We start from the raw sequence: 15,987 nt of genomic DNA, 5'->3' as shown, positions 1-15,987 counted from the left end.
AATATCTCACGAAACAACAATTCGAGTACAGACGAGTGTTATTTAATATCCAAAGTAAATAATCACAGAAAGGTTTAACACCAGACATATATGCACTTGTGGAAACTATAAAACTCTGTAAACTATTATGCAGTCTAATACGAATAAAACGCGATGCCTTCTAAACTGATGTGGGCACGTATAGTAAAAAATTCGATCCGCCAATATCACACAATGGACAGTAGACACGCGCCACAGTGGATCCAGAATATTCACGATTTAGTGTCGTTCACACTAATATCAGGGCTTCCTCTCTTTACCGGTGCGAGCCTCGGCAGATCTGCGTGTCTGCGCGATTAAACGGGAACAAACTCCCGGACATCCTTGCAGACACTGTCGTCTCATAGACTTTGGCAGCGAAATTCATGCCGTTACCTAAAGTCAATACCGAAGGCATGTTGACTTATATTACTACTTAAGTGTGACCTCGTCCCCGATACTTTTCCATTAAACATAGAAACATCACTGCTATCAGTGACCAACATTCTCACTGATTAGACAACCAGACGTATATGTACTTTCATTCAGTTGTGTATCATGTCAAAGGAATCATATTGTGTTTAACTTGTCACAGACGTTTAATGACGCTCTTTGTACATGGCAGTCAGATGTAAATAATACTGATGTTAAAATGACTCTCGAGACAGCAAGACTTTGTCATTCGAAAACATACAAGTTAGTTGTCAAGCAAACTGAACTCGGTTGGGGTTATGACTGTTTTATGACTATTTTATCGTTATTAAATTGCTTTGTTTACGTTACTTTACATATTTCAAATAAAGAAAGGAGTCGGATAAAAAAATAATTTGTAGACGACTGTAATCTTTTTATTGAGTATTTTAGTCTAGATTTATATCGGGGAAACGGAGTCTTTCGTTGTTTGACAAAACATGCAGAAGTTGTAACCAGGTAAAGATACACACTAAATACGAAACACACAACGTAAGTGACAAAACTGCAGAGTCATCTACAAGCATTAGCCGTAACAGCTGTAGTGATTAGAGCTTTATTGTGTATTCATATTCTCATAACTGTGAGTAAGGAAAACAACATAAGTCTGTTTTTCCTTGCATTTATTGAATGTGTATGTTAGAATTGGCACGAACTTATGCACATATAGACTTTTTTCCAAAACATAATGAATCGATCACTCATTTTATACAACATTCATGTCAGAACTTGCACGTTAACACTTTGGTACTATTAGTAAGTATGAATTATATTTCAACTTTTATCACACGATCTTGACTCCGTCGTATATAAAATAGTTTACATATCACAGGGATATTTTAACTTGTTTTAGTAATTGTTTGCTACTCTTTTGCAATCTTAATAAAAAATGTACAAGTCTTGTAAGGCAAATAATAACACGCACGATAAAAAGAATATTTTACAGACTTTCTGTCAAACAATGTGGGCTTTTTAATAGATTCAATACCAACAATCTACCGCGCGTAATGTATGGATAGTTTACGAACTGTGCGGAGGCCAACGTGTGTCTCGAAACAATCACATGCACGTGTTTATTTCACCTATTTACATTTGGATATTAGTATTTTATTTGTTTGATACCTTTTCTGCACTCGAACAATGAACAAAACATAGATTTTCGGCGTTTTATTTGAAAATGTGTCAATAGGTTATAGGGATTGCCGTTGAATGGTAGATTGGAAAATGTAGCAACCAGACGCTTTTCATAGTTTTTTTTTACTAGGTGCTGTAACAATCAATACTGTATACAACCATTCTGACTAAGGTTCAGGTCACTGCTGAAATTAACACGAAAATATAACATATAACAAGTTACTGATCACAAAATCAATGCCACACAGTTATGGAGCTGGAAATTTTCCTTTCAAATACATCTTTTCTTGGAACCTTTTCACTTCCCGCGATGTGTTTACTGTATTATCCGCAATGTACGTTTATTCACATAACTTAAGTGGTTATCGCACATGTACCGTATTAATACACCTCACGACGATAATAGTGACAAGAGGTGTGTTAAATTTGCGTCCATCGATAATATGCCATATCCAAATAACGTCTGTCAAAATGTATGTGATACTAGGATTTGTTTACGGCGGTCTTATTATTAACACAATGCGTAAATAAAGGAGTTGATTGATATGTGCCCATAAATTATTTGTGTTTATCTCTAACATGTATTCACTTAGCCATTTTCTGCCTAAGCGCGTTCGACTACTTCCGTATTTACCCCAATATGTTCACAAGACCGGACTAAATGAACAGGAACGTTCACATATTAACAACGGGAAACCTCACATTTTTAATGTTCGATTTTTTAACATAAATATCCGATCTTTTTTCGCAGTTTTGTGCACTTGTCAATGTATGTCCGCTTTGTTCTTTTAAAAGGTTTATTTTAACAAAACGGTTTCTTACCCATTTTTAATAAACTCAGACATTGATTTTGAAACACGTGGACTTCACGAGTGTGTCTTGTTTTGCCATAATGTTTACAAAAAAACATTAACTGGCTAACTGTTCAAAGCAATTAAAAATGCTAATTGCAAGTTACTGTTGCCTACATGCCAGCATTTCTACACTTTACAAAGATTGAAATCACTTTTAAATATTGCATTTAAGACGTAGAGACATTACAAAGTACTAGATGCGAGGTCTGTAGCGTTGGAGCGTTGTAATTAATATAATTTAGAGTTAATACCCACCTGATTAACTAATGAGGAATCGAAAAGGAAAACGTTTTGACAAACATAACAACATGCATGGTATGATGTTAATCTTACAGAACATTTTTGTTTAAGACTACTTATAAATTATCGTTTCCTAGGTGTGTATATAATTCGGGTGAACCTAGTTTTGAAACATAATCTTGAGATGGATGACCTTTTGTTCATACCGGGCGGTTATCTCTCAATGAACTTTGAGAACCAAAGAATACGAAGAGAACCCACGCATTCGATTTCAACAGTGTTATCACTCAGTTTACATTTAAAGTGACTGATATCTTCGGGAAATTATGTATATCTGTAGAAGCATATTTACGTGCAATCCATTTGATTTTAAGCTTTTTATTGCAATATGTAAAATGTTGTGTGTTATATTTTGGTTAATATCATGATGTATGATGTTTTAAAAGGCTGTGACATGTTGTCTTCTATTTTAAGTGACTGATATCTTCGGGAAATTATGTATATCTGTAGAAGCATATCTACGTACAATCCATTTGATTTTAAGCTTTTTATTGCAATGTGTAAAATGTTGTGTGTTATATTTTGGTTAATATCATAATGTATGATCTTTTAAAAGGCTGTGACATGTTGTCTTCTATACAATAATCGATATCTTTACTTTTAGATAAATTGCACAAAACAAGAGTGAATTCAGCATATAGTCGAATTCATGCTTGATTTTCCGAATAAACCGGGACACAAAAAGGTTCGACACGCTGTTATTATTAAACGCATTACGGTCATTTTTTTACATTTCATGATTAACCATCCGGATAAAAATTGTCACACTTTTAAACGTCTTACATGTTACAGACGCTTGGTAAAACTGGTCGTGTATTTTTATAACAGATAACACGCTGCAAATTTTCAATTTAGTTGATTTTCCTTCTTTACTATGCCTATCAAATATAAAACATACATTTATATAAGAATTTTCGTCCTAAGTGTATATGGTAACTTAATTTTAGAGAACTTAAATTGGATATTAACTATGAGTACGCTTGCTGCTTTAAAACGTGATTCTTTGCTGAAGTTTCCAAATTTTAAATATGTTACACTAATTAATGTACGTAATTGAAAAATATAGCACAAAGTCATGTTACATAATAAAATTGTTAAAAACATACAACAGCAAACAAACAAAAACAGACGACAACAACAACAACAATAGAACAATAAAAATCGAAGTTAGATTTTAAAGCATTTAATTGTCGCATTATTATAATTATTATTGCATTGTTAGTATTCATAGTCATGTTCTTTATCAGTTTTTCAATGATGTTTTAGCTGATTATTGGAATAGCAACGCGAATAATATCTATGCGTTCAACAATATTATGGAAATCTTTTAAACTTTCAAGGTTAGCAACGTAGTTTAATTTCGAAACAGACTTTTAAAAAACTTCTGTAATCAAAATTCCTCGAGTCATGAAAATGAATCTTTTAAAGAGACTTGTTCACGGTTCGACAAATGAAAATTATACACAAATTAATATATTATAAAATCCATGTAAGTATTATATTAAAACAAGCAAAATAACATTCATTTCTGCCTAAGAAAATTGTTTGTTATTTTATGCGTTATGATTAATGGAAATAAAAAAATAAAAAAAGTACAAGCGTTTGTAAGCTTTATAGCGATAATGCAGCAAAAAGGCGTATTGCCAACAACGCATTTTATAATACTCTACATTTCGAAATCCTGGTTTTGAATGTGTAGAGTGCAAACTTTTAATTCATCGAACGGTATACATAAACATGTGTTATATATATATTTATAGCTTCTGGAAAATTATGAACAAGATTGACCAGTTCTTGCCTTGCACTTGGCAGTATAAAATTGTGAAGCTTTTGGGATATTTATATAAGCTTGATTACATCATCGTCATCATCAGGACTGTTCTGGGCGTTGGAGGGACATGAGAGACGACAACAAAGAGATCCTCCGCCAGTCAGGTCTGATGTGGGCCGCTTATAGTAGCTTATCCATAGGGGGTTCGTCGATTCTTTCAAACTGTCCATTCAGCTTTTCCTCTGACGGTCTCGACGGCGACCTCACTCTAATGATTCAAAGATTTTATTTATAGCATTTCCAGAACCCCAATAACCCATGTGGACACATTTTAGTACAAACAATATAATAACTACAGTAATAGACAAATCAAAATGATAATAACAAGCACATGAAATTATGAGTTAGCGATGTTACACAACTTTTTAAATCGTAATTACACAAGTAGTGTTAATAAATAATTTAAAGCAGGAAATACATCTTAACCGTAATAATAATGTTTAAGAGGATTACTCATACTTATCGATACATATTGTATAAATTTTAACGTACATTTACACTACAAACAAAACCTAAAGAGAGTAAAAAGAAAAGAAACTCACACAAAATACTGATTATACATCTAAAGCAAATAGTCGGTAGCATACATAGATAAAAGAACGTTTCATTTAAGAGGAGTAATCCTACTTATTATTACATAATGCATTAATTCTAACATACATTTACTCAACAAAACAAACTAAGAAGGCGTAAAAAAGAATTCACACAAAAATGCGCATTATACAGGCATTCAATTACATCCAAAATCAACAAACTGCATCAGTTTACATTGTTCAGCTAGTTAATATGGTAAAAATACATCAAATGGGCACATACATGTTCATTGATCTTACTAACAAAGCGGCATGGACAAAAGCACTTAGGTTACTAAACAAATATTCACTTTCGGAAGACATTAATTCTATAAATTATTGCATATATAATGTGCCATGGGGTCACAGTCTCGCTCAGAGAGTCGTGCCTGGTGATGTTTCCAACCAATCTAGCTTTCGTCGTTTAAGGGTCGCCAAGAGGGTCTCTTGTCGGCGAACAAGTGCTGCTGACACGTTTCGGACGTACTCGTGGTCTTGGCCTCAATGTAGTAGATGCGGAGAATTTTGCGGAGAACCTATATTCAAACCCCTGTATCCTGCGTTATTTGTCCGCGTGAAGCGTCCTGTTTCACAGCCGTACAATCACATTTTAAATGTATGTATCACACAATTTTCAAATACCGCAGCCAGTTGACAGGCCGTATAGTTTACATTTCTTTGTTTGTGTTTTATATGTGTATTAACATTTCATAGGACAAATTAATTTTAAGTCTTAGTGGGTCAAATTTACCTCAAATGTTTTCGCAATAGAAATAATTTGATTACAAAAAGACCAGTCACACATGTATGTGCACTTGTAGAAAATAAATTACTTCTGATTACGTTTCAATGCCAGCTTTTGATTAAAACCATTGTCTTTTCTGCTGTTTATAGTTATTTAACCAATAACGCAAATGTAATGGTCTTAAGAATTCGTCTGCCGGGTTTACAAATGACACTATCAAAAATTGTAGCTTTATCTTTATTACAACCGCGTTTACTATTAGGTTACTGAAAAGTTAAACCGCAACCGCACCACGTTTACCATGCATTCTCGTCACACGTTCTTACAATGTTCTATAATTACATGTTACTTAACTGCGCATGCGTCGGATTTTAGTTGAACCGAATTCAGCCAGGCATATGAGGCGACCATTTTGCAACGAAAAAAGAAACTCAGTTGTAAATGTTTATTTTTCGTTAACTTTTCAACATACATAATCATGGATATAAGTGCCATAAACGTTGCGAACGCTGTAGACATTACTGTGTTTTGGACGTTAAACTTAATGTGTTCAATAAGACTTGGAGTAGGTTAATATTTATCGGGAGCACTTCGTAAACGCTATAAATAATTTGATATATGTCAAGGTCTACTAGCTATTTTTATACTGCTGATTTTGGAAACATTTATTGTAATAATTCGGAACTCGACGGTGGATATCTAATAACTAACTGGCTTAAGGTACGGACGATATACGGATTCAAATTGTGTCGCCAGAATCTCGGCGCTCTGTTATATATTTAATAGCAAGTGTATTTATGGAAGATAAATAGTGTGGTTTTAAAACATTTATACACTTGTTGATACGTTTAAAAAACACAAAGCATATTCGGACATCTGATGATCCTGCTATTGCCAGTTACATATATTTTGGAAGCATCCATGGCACGACCTGTACCTCCGAGGAACATACTGTGGATGCTGTATGTGTGCTTTGTAATGTACTGTGCTTTGATTTTGACATATCTACGTAGTTTGGTGATGAACTGTTTAAGTCAAGCGCAAGTTGGATTCATGCGTACCGGTGTCGAAGGGACATTTAAGTGGTGTTACTATGGAAACCACTTTGGTCATGCATACGTTGGATTTGGGAATGGACAATTTAAACTCCGCGCTTCCATATCGCATATACTACTGCACACAAAAAGAGCTTCTACTTGTACAGGTAGAAACGATGACTGGGGAGGATTACATCGAACGGATGGAAGAAGATATCACCAGACAAGTAAACTCATTATTCCATAATTTATTAAGATGCATCTTAAAGTGAGTTTTGCTGACAAATAACATTGTACAGTGGTTACATAGCGCAAAATGTGTTTCTTTCCATTGCTTTGCAACACGATGTTATTTAGCTTGCCAATATTCACCCGACAATAATGTGTATGAATTAATATATTAAACTACAGTAACAAATAATATATTGCTTCCAGTATTCGAATCGATTGAAGCAATTGTGTTTTAAAGCGTTCAATAGCGCTTAACGTCGAAATACAAACAATATTTAAATAACTTTGTTTAAATTTTGTTTAAAAAATGTGACACTTGGTCATTAACGGATACATTACAAACATTTAATCTTCTTCAGAAAATACCCCCTCCTGAATACGACACACTCTTATACAATTCATAATAAAACCTTGTCCCTTTAAGGATAAAGCGGTTTTAAAGAATACACCCAAGTGCTTTAAACAACAACAACCATTAGTTTATCAAACAGTAACACTAATTACACATTTTAATTTTCTATGAAAAACATGTACTAAATATGCATTCAACAATTAACTATAAGTTACTGTGTACCGAATTCCACAATATTTTCTACCTGATATTTAACTTGTATTAACTCATTTTCAAGAGAGGAAATACTTCAAAACTAAATCAATTTCCATTATAACAGAAGCCATGGTAGAAATTAAATAGGATAGACCTAAATGAAAAATAATCGAATCGCGAATAACAATCGACATATTAATGATATAGACAAAGAAACTCTAATAGTACATTGCAGTCAAGGGAGATAAACTTTGTCAAATCTAAAATTCACTATTCGTACGAGTTGTCTCCCATGTTACATAAGCTTAACTAATGAAAAAGAAGGCAAAAAAGAAACAAAAAAGAAACGATAGATAACACGTTTTAAATTCATACCGTTTTACACAGATTAACCTGATGCACAAACAACACATTTGGAAGAAAAACAATATTGTTGTCATATAATTTAAATGTAAAATCACCATATTGAATATCAATTTAATCAAATAGAAAAATGCAAGTAGTTATGTTGAATGTTTATCCCTGGGGCTATGTTGCCTTTTAAACACTAGAGCTATTTCATTTCGTATTTTACACTCTTATAGGCAGAGTTTGGTTATTGCTCTGGTCATATCTTTCCTCCTACTTGCACGATTGTCGATCAAATAGGACCATCTATTCCGCGAATATCTTTAACAATACACCCAAAAGACCACTCTCCTCTTCGACTATATGTTGATACCACCAGTACAATACTGCCTTCACATATGTCTTGTTCTTTGTTAAACAATTGTTAACGCCAAGTTAAACTAGGCAGCCATACATAAATTTACCTCTGTGAGATATATCACATAAATTCATTTCCATCAAGTTAATGTCCTGCAAATTCACAACCTATCTGTTGGAAAAGAACATTGTTTGGAGTAAAATGAGTAGAGTCTATTGAAATGGTTACTGGTAATGTAAAGACTTTGAACTGTATCATCCACAAACACTATAGATTACATCTGATGTGTGTAGGATTTCGTAGAATGCTCGCTTTGCAGCTTATCTCATGCACTCCACCCAAGTAGGGAGCAAGAGGAGGATTATATTGCAAGTCAATACCTTTATCTGCTGTTTTCATCATATTGTATTATTGATCTAGCAATTTAAGTTTTATAACAGCTCCTTTGAAGTTTGTCCCTTTATGACGTTTAGCATTAGTCCTTGTCTATGAAAAAATCGGGAAAAGTCATTTAGAAATGAACTCTTAAGACTTTAAGCTTTCCCCCGATGAATTGCCCCGTTTTCTAGACAAATAAAAAGACAAAAGTATCTGTTTAAACAATTCTTTAGTCTGCATTTTACTGTGAGAAACGGTCCACCATAAATCAACGTATATGTTCGCTATTGCAACCCCCAATCTTCACGTTGGCGATGGGACCATTAGCGGATTTTCGGTCTAGGTCTTTGTCCTTTACATGCTTAACAGTCATGTTCAAGCACTTGTATCGTTTATGGACAATGTATGATCCAACCCTTGACGAAAAATTGGACAACACATAATTTGTACCTACATGGTTACACTGTTCAGAAAATGACGTTTTATCAGCTCTGTGATCTTTGAATGTCTTGGTAGAATTATCAGATACCGACTTTCAAACTACAAAACTCGGCATTATTTAATTTCGAATGCATTCTTAGTATTCCATTACTATCTATAACTTTATTTTATACGAGAAGTTAACTATTTTTCTGCAAATCTATTTATCAGAATGCCCTGGTATTCCATAAATGAATTTCTTTGTCTATCTCTAATTAGCATATCCTCACTTTCTTTCAATTCTTCTATTACCGCATTTTCCACGAATCTGATAACGAAGCCATGCCATTATTCTTCCTAATTTATATCAACTGAAATATCTTAATGGATCCAGTCTCCACGAAGTTTCTCTTTCAGCAGTGCCAATAGTTCTAAAGTTTTTTTTCTTTAAATATTGTAATTGAAAGTGGTCATTTAACAATTCTCCAACTCGTTTTTCTTGATATCCTTTTTTTAATTTTCTTCCCTTGAACGAGTATTTTTCAGCCAAGTATTCTTTCAATCTTCTGAAACTCTGGACTTTCCAACAATAAAAGTTCATCTTAACAAAGACTATTATAAACGCCTCTTAAAACTAGATCTCTCCGATTGCTCTTCCCTGGGACTAGTCGCCTCTTAATTTTATTAGTTTCAATGTGCATTTCGGCGATTCAGTCAGCAACAAATGGTGTAGAGACACGACTCTGGTTTCTAAACCAACACACCACATCCATGCTGTCTGTCCAAAACATACACTGACTGACAATTTTCAACGCTTTTATCGCTGTCTTTGTTAATATGAAATAAAAATACATTTATTTTAAGTCACTTGCTAATTCGATCGGATTCTTTTGGAATCTCATTAGTGCATCAAATAGGTTGTTCTGTAGTTTTGGACCTTTTTCTCAAATTTCATGGAAGCACACTTTGTAATAATGATTTACGCGTCAAACGCTATTTTGAGTTTGGTTGTTTCCATATCTATTCTGATATTAGGGAAATGTGATAAAAACCACATGCTTTTCTTCACACTTATATAAATCTAATTTCTGTACATAGTCTCTACATTTTCTGTCTCTGCTTTCAATGCGCTTTATTGAAATGTCCGTTATCAAAAAAATTGCTTTTGACTATGAATTTCTGTCATTGACAAGTTATCTCCCTTATATATCCCTTCATTCTAAAATTCCCAAAGTTGACAACAGTAGTACCAACACTATGTTGGCTTAAAATATTTGAATGAAATGTGCATAGGCTTGTTTCAACAATAATAATTAAACCTAGGTAAGTCCATCCAAGTGGTGTCCATTTTGCAACTGTTAGTCCCTTTTCCCCGTGATCTCCTCCAGAGACCGATGCGGATCTGAATAATTAAAGCTGATCAGACGGTCGACTTTACTCTTTCTTCTGATTGTTTTGGATCTGTATGTCGCACAGATGAGACCATATTTTCTAGTTTCTCTTCAGTAAATCGGTTTTAGGTTTCCGATAACACTTTGTGTAAATTTTACTAACGATTTTTCAAATTTTCTGATTTTCCATTCACAACATTGACTTCAACATAATGTTTCCCCTGCAATTTCCAATATCCATGCGATATCTTTATCAAAATAGGATTTCGTACTTCCGTCTTCAAGTAGGGAGTTTATCCTAATTCCCCTGTGCCTTGCCCTTATTCTGACTGGAATTGCTCTAAATGTTTCACAATTACCAGTGTTATTTGCACTTAATACCTTTTCATTTGCTGGCTGAAACTCTTTTGTGAAGCGATTTGTCGTTGTTGAGGCAATAAACGATTATGTGTCTTTTCACAATTATCTATTCTTATTTTCCCCCGAAAATGGCATTAGGTTTGAATATTATTTGACTTAGGACACCCTTAGCATTATTTAAGATATTTTTGTTTTTTTCCACCTTAAATTAACACTATACGTTTTGAAGCTTTGGCAGTTCTATATTTTGTGAGAATCTTTACTTAATGCAGAAGTTGGAACATGGTCACTGTTTATATGACACGAATTACGTGATATGTTTCTGCAGTTCTCGACCTTTGACATACCATGGCTAGTTTTGTTTGCACGAATGTCATATTTTGTTTCCTTTTTGACACAATTTCTCAATATCCAATGAATATGTAAGACTTGTTTTATAAACAAGTCAATTGAACCTGGTTAGCATGGAATGTTGTTGTTTTCAATAATCTATAGTACATGGAGTGATCTTTTAAATCTTCAAAAGGTTTAACATCTATTAATGACAAATATGAAAATGTCTAAAGCTCTTCTTCATTTTTTCATGGTTCAAAAGTTGTTAAACTGCTCGTCAACTATGTCTAGTATTGACAAGTGTGGTACCCGACGTCTCGCTAATCGATGAATCACTGTTAAATGTGCGTTAAAGCGGAAAATATAGCTTATCATTCGTCACAAAAGTAATATTGATATCTCTCTCTTAAATCAAATATGCTTGAACTTTCCATGTATTGGCCCAACTTTGAAATTAAAACGACTTTTACCTATGTGTTCGCATTTATTCGGAAAACATGTCAAAAATCACGGTCTTTGGTTAAGAACGGAGACATTACAAAATTATACTAATGGTACAAAATAAATTACCAACTATACTTGGTTGGTTAATGCTTAAAGCCACACACCTTGAAATGAAGAACATGTTAATCAATACATATAGATGCAATTTGAAAGTGTGCACAATTGTCATTAAATCTATAGCCTAGTAAGCAAGTAATTTTTTTTTTAATTTTAAAACCGAAAGTAGGATTTCTATACTTATACGTCCATTTCGACAAACGCGATTATTTTTAAGTTTTAAAGCGCAAAAGAGACCGATTTCTACCTTGTAACCACCAGATTTATATTCTAATTTGCATATATAAAATATGTTTCTTATTCATACTTAAATTTACTATGCCATGCATTTTATTTCAAGGTGTGTTGCTTTAAACGGCTACATACTACTCAATTATTCAGAACAGCCATCGGAAAAGTTGTTGCACTTATAGAAAAAAGTATTTCATATCATTTGCGTATCGTTTAAACATACCGGATTGATATATATTTGTAGTTGAGACTGTCCTGCAGGAAAACGAAGTAATGAGACATCGGATCGTGTGCACGATATGTAATACAAGAGACAGGCGTGTGGTGTTCATTCCATGCGGACATTTGCTTACCTGTGAAGTGTGCGGGCAAGAGACAGACACCTGTCCAGCATGTGGACTGGAAGTTATCTCGCATCTCATTGTGAACCAGTGACAAATAGAAAAATCATTTTAGTTGTTTAACGACTAAGTGCTGTACAATTTATAAAATAGTTCAAGATTAACATAAAAATCAAAAGCGGTATTAATGACTGTACAATTTGTTAAATCATGCTAGAGATACTATTACAATAAAATATAGCCATACTGCATTTGCCATTACAATTGCGAAATGAACAAACTGGTGTAAATGATATGTTTTAAGAAAAGAAGTTAAGCTTAAAGCGTAGAAAGGCGGAAATTAATTTTAAAGACATGTTATCGGTGACATAATGTACATAATGATGCAAGATACGTTCTTAACACTTAACTTACTAACCGATACACATGCGGAATATTTATTCACTCAATACGCCAACTTAAGGCCCTTGGCCAAGTGCTACTCGGAGTACATTTCAGTACGACAACGCCAAACATTTTACAAATACAAATGTAGTTGTCAGTACTGTTGCTATCTAAGTTTGTTGAAACAGACGACAACTCAATATGTTTTCTGAAATGTTTCATCCCATCCAAACAATGATTATGTCATATTAATAACGCTTTTGTCGTTTATTTCGAAAGAAAATAAATAATTTCGAATTTATGATTGAGACCAAAGTATGTACATACCCTGTATTGTCTATGTTTCTTTATTTACACAATATATATATAATATATATATATATATATATATATATATATATATATATATATATATATATATATATATATATATATATATATATATATATATATATATATATATATATATATATATATATATATATATATATATATATATATATATATAATGGTTTCCTTTTGCTACATGACCAAGGAGACTCCACGATAAAGCAAGGAGCGTGAGACGTGATATGTTAACGCATGGGTTTAATTGGAAAAGATAAGTTAATTGCAAAAACGTGCAAAAACGTGTAAACAGTAAATACGTGAAAAAACAATGATAATAGAACTTTCGTAGTTTCATCGTTTTCTGTATTGAATTTACGTCAAACGCATATTGATATTGTATGTATATGTAAATTGGGATGATTTGTTCATACTTTATTTAAAATAAACTATTTTGTTTTATTATGCTCTGCTTGTTAACTCGAAACGCTTTATATTTCAAAGACAGCATTCGAATGAGTTTCCGCAGCGAACCAAACATACCGGTACATTAATCATTGTTGTATGATTGTCAATTGCGAATGTCCTGCAAAAGAACGCAATCATGAGGCACAATGTTTGAACGATATCTAACACAAGCAAAAGACTTATGGTGTTCTTGCAAGCGGATATTTGCTAACTTGAGGTGTTAGATTGTCGTTGTGAACCAGTGCCTTATAGCATAGGCATATTAGTAGTCAAACCATTTAAACAATTTGGCATATCTTCTATTTCAGATGTAAATCATAGAAAAAAAAAGTATTTTCTGAGTGTTTTAGCTATCAACATTCAATGATATTCAAATGAAAATGTTTCAAGACACAGACTCAACCGCAAATTACGTTACTATGCCTGTGTTTAAACCTTAACGAGAACGCAATCAAATGTGCTTCTCAAGTGTTCAAAGACACGCTTGTCATCCGAATAATTCGATATGGGGATGACACTTTGATAACAGAGGAAAAAAGCCACTTGCGAAAGATAATTTTCTCAGTGTTTATTTAACTGTTTTTGTGACAAGGGACATGGTGGGGTCGATAAATGGTACATCCTTTTGTACTGCGAAATAAACATTTATTAGAAGAATGGTAGAAGTTTGCACAGAAAGAGAATATTAGATCGGAAAACAACATGAACTGTATGATCAGTACACATTTTAATTGAACAAATATATCCAGAAATATTACAATTAAGTGTTTGCTTTTCTGGCATAAGGAGTTCTAACTGTTCTTTAAATAATAAAAAACAGTATTGAATTCAATTGAACAAAGTGCTTAGTGCATGTTATAATAGATTGTATTCCTGATATTGGAAGCACTTTGATTCCTTATCAAAAACAGGCTAGGTAACGGAGACTACGATAATCGGTTAAAGAAATGTCCATGAATATACGGCATCCGATTTTTTTTTAACATTAGAATGTCCTCAAATATGTTAGTAAACAACAAATTAACGTTTTATAACATTAAAAGGCATATTGAGCTTTAAAGATAATAATTAGCACGTTCTTGATTGATTAATTAGTATACATATTTTTTTTAAACATCTACTGATAATCTAGATCGTGCTGATTTTCGATGGATTTTTTTTCTCGCAATACGAACTGCTATACCATTTATCGGCACAAGAATGTTCCGTGTCAGAACACCCATTTAACAGAAAACAAATGCAAAAGCAACTTAATAACTCACCTCTCGCGCGTGACTTTTTCTGTTATCGAATGTATCCGGATGTCCGGCGTAAATATCTTCTTACTAATCATGACAAAGGTTACCTTAACAATATCGTATTTTACACCATTTCTTAAGATAGTTGGTTCAGATAAAGCCCTGATACAATTTTAACAGATAATTGGTTCAGATAATGCCCTGATACAATTGCAACACACTTCTCTACCGCTTTTTCGAAGCGGGATTAAACTTAAAATTGACAATAAGCGGACCATTCATATTTTCCGGTGGTTGAACCATGTAGTGCATACAGAAGACCGTGGGCGGAATAAATGAGTGTGTGACGAGATTAAGTAATTCAATGATGACCTACGGCGCATTAGAAAACAGCGCATTTGCGGCGCTTGTAAAGTGGACGTACTGCTGCAGTTTTCGTGCGTTATTTGCGCCCACACGTTTATTAACGGATATCGTTACACGGTAAGCATTCGGTTGAGTTTGGTTGATATAGACTAGAGTAAAACGAACTAAACGATGGCAAAACCGGTACCCTCGTGTTTAGTGACAAGTCTTTAGTTAACATCAGTCATTTAAACCGAGGCGTTTTAACGTTAGAACTCCGAGCGACTTTCAAACGATATCTACGGGTGCAAGAGACTGTTGGTTTATTAAGTTGAGATTATTCATAATGATTTTACATTATCATCATGTTGCTTCATATGCCAACAAAAAAATACCATAGCAACGCACAATAATCGCATACAATGTAACAAAAGGGGGATGCTTAAAACCGAAAACAAAATACAGCGTACAGAGTTCATAAAATCGTATTCCTTTTGTTTCAAAACAGAAGAAAACTTCTTTCATTTAATCAATCCATGAACTCTGTCTTGAAATCCCGATTAGTTTACGCAGATTCATTCATACGCATGACACATTGACACAATTTTGGTTTTACAACAAATACGAGTAAATGTGTCGGTGTCCGCATTAACTTGCTCGTTAAAATTTCTCTATGCACAGTCTGGAACAACCGCTCATGCTTCACAATCACATCTAAAAAATACCATTCCAATGTCATGGCTACGTAAGATGTAACAGAAAAA

The 15,987-nt window shown here is 33.5% G+C and overlaps 1 long non-coding RNA gene across 1 annotated transcript; it reads left to right on the top strand.

Moving 5' to 3' along the window:
• The first annotated feature begins 6,289 nt into the window (after positions 1–6,289).
• LOC127852314 (uncharacterized) lies at positions 6,290–12,710 on the top strand. Its single transcript, XR_008036192.1, has 2 exons — positions 6,290–7,189; positions 12,365–12,710. It is a non-coding gene; the product is annotated as an uncharacterized LOC127852314 (long non-coding RNA).
• Positions 12,711–15,987: the final 3,277 nt, after the last annotated feature.

This window comes from Dreissena polymorpha, chromosome 12, assembly GCF_020536995.1.
Source record: "Dreissena polymorpha isolate Duluth1 chromosome 12, UMN_Dpol_1.0, whole genome shotgun sequence".
Classification (NCBI taxonomy): Eukaryota; Metazoa; Mollusca; class Bivalvia; order Myida; family Dreissenidae; genus Dreissena; species Dreissena polymorpha.
Note: the sequence above shows the minus strand (reverse complement) of the source record. Positions and strands in the feature narration are given on the sequence as shown.